Genomic DNA, 2,286 nt, shown 5'->3' on the forward strand with positions numbered 1-2,286 from the left:
ATCCACAAAATCTACACGAGCACTTATTATATGTTCAAAAGTACTTGTAAATAAGCACATAAGCAGGATTACAAAATTTGTATGCAAAGATGTGGGTTTTCAAGGGCAGCATTTTACCATGACAACATTACAGGTCAAATGTGCCTTCAAACATGCACACATTTTCACTAATTTGTACCTTAATGAAGAATAGAAATGAGTGTTTACTTCAGAAAACATCTGAACCTGGCAGTACCACTTCTTAATGAACAGCTCTAGAAACTGTGGTATGTTTTGCATTTACAATTTTATTGTGGTAACACTCAAAAAAACAACATATGTACTTGCCCTTCCTAGAAATTCCCCACACACCAGGCTTCCCTCTGTAACTGCTGAACTGTCATATTTCTGTGTTTTCACCATGCTCACGTGTGATGCCAGATCATCTAATGTGAGCATTGAATAAAATATCCTGCCATATTTCACCTTCTATTTCATATTACATTGAAGGCCCACCATAAGTCATTATCCATTTCTTGAGTGTTTATCCTTCAATCAGTCTGTATCATGACATGATATATCTGGACTGAAAGTTTAGAATAATTTTTCAGATCAAATTATTTGGAACCAGGTGGCTGGGAACAACCACATTTACCTGAGCAAGAATTTGACCAACATGCTCTGACAAACACTACTATTTAAAAATGTGTTGGACTTATACTTCCCATACCTTCAAACATATTAAACATAATGATACTACTCTGTCAAAAAACCCACAAAACCCAAATAACAGAACCATGTCCCAGCAGATTAAACACCTCAACACGAACAGCAACTGCTCTATGTGTCCTGCCAAATGAAACAAAAGCATGAGGTCAGTTTGAAAGTCCTGCATGCTCCTTCTGCTCAACTCCTGCTTTAAGCCCTGGCACAGTTTAGGGTACAGCCAGAACGAGGGACCATTCTCCCAGAAGTTGTGATCACCTTCCCACCACCCTCTAGGGCTGGCCAGGGCCACCTCAGCAGGATATTCCATACCCCAGCGCATGTGGAGCTACACTGACTTTCACACTGTAACAAGCACTCTGGCAGGCTGACGTGCAGCCTCTGAAGGTTTTGGAACTGGGAAAAAAGGAAAACAAACCCACACAAAAAATAACTTAAACAACAAACAACAAAGTCGTGATCTGGGGGTGACAACACTGGAGGCGCCTGTTGCCCCTGCCCAAGGCTCCAGCACCACACCAAGGCTGTGGCTGAGTGTGTGTATATGTGTGTATATGTATATGTATATGTATATGTATATGTATATGTATATGTATATGTATATGTATATGTATATGTATATGTATATGTATATATGTATGTATATACAGATGTGTATGTATACATGTATTTATATGTATATAGACAGACACAAATATACACATTTATATATGTATAAATGTGTGCATGATTTTATGCGCTTATGTATGCGTGTATCCATATATATATATATATATACAGAGAAACTCTTTTTTAAAAACTACATTTAATTTCACAATTTAATTTCAGACTCCGAAGCTGAAGTAACGGGGGCTGCCGGAGCCTCCCTCGGGCCCGCAGCGCTTCCCCCGGCTCGCAGTGCCCCCGCCGGCCGCCCAGCGCCGGGACACCCGCGCGGGCCGCCGTGCGCCGGGAGCCGCCATCCGCCCGCCGCGGCGCCGCTCCCCGCCCCTCGGCCGCGTCCCGGCGGTCACGGCTCGCTGCGGCCGCGCCTCTCCCGGAGCACCGAGCCCTGCCCCGCGTCGGGACGGCGCTCCCGATAAAAAAACGTCAATTACCAGGAGTGGGGTTCGAACCCACGCGGACATGCGTCCATTGGATCTTAAGTCCAACGCCTTAACCACTCGGCCATCCTGGTGCAGATACCGGGACGGCTCGCAGCCGCTCCTACATTCATGGCCGCACTGCCAACCGCCCCCCGGGCCGCCCGCGACCCTCGGGGGTGCCCCCTCACACCCCCCGCCGCCGCCGCTCCCTCCCGCCCGCCTGTATTCCCAGCGCGGCGGGCGCCGAGCGCACGGGGCGAGGCGCGCGGGCGGCCTCTCCCGGCGGCGGGAGGCGGCGGGCAAGGCCCGGCGGCGGGAGCGCTGCCACGGACCGGGACCAAGACCGAGCCGGGCCGAGCCGGACCGAGCCGGGCCGAGCCGGGCCCGTTGCCGCCTCCTTGCCGCCGCCCGGCGCCGGGCCCTAGCGGAAGGGGGAGGCGGGGGAGGTGCGCGGCGCTGGCACGGGCCCGCCCCTGGGGCAGAGCAGGGCGGGCGG

The 2,286-nt window shown here is 51.0% G+C and overlaps 1 non-coding gene across 1 annotated transcript; it reads right to left on the bottom strand.

Moving 5' to 3' along the window:
- Nucleotides 1-1,799: 1,799 nt before the first annotated feature.
- Nucleotides 1,800-1,882, bottom strand: TRNAL-UAA (transfer RNA leucine (anticodon UAA)). The gene has a single exon. It is a non-coding gene; the product is annotated as a tRNA-Leu (tRNA).
- Nucleotides 1,883-2,286: the final 404 nt, after the last annotated feature.

The sequence above is a fragment of the Melospiza georgiana genome, chromosome 3 (assembly GCF_028018845.1).
Source record: "Melospiza georgiana isolate bMelGeo1 chromosome 3, bMelGeo1.pri, whole genome shotgun sequence".
NCBI lineage: Eukaryota > Metazoa > Chordata > Aves > Passeriformes > Passerellidae > Melospiza > Melospiza georgiana.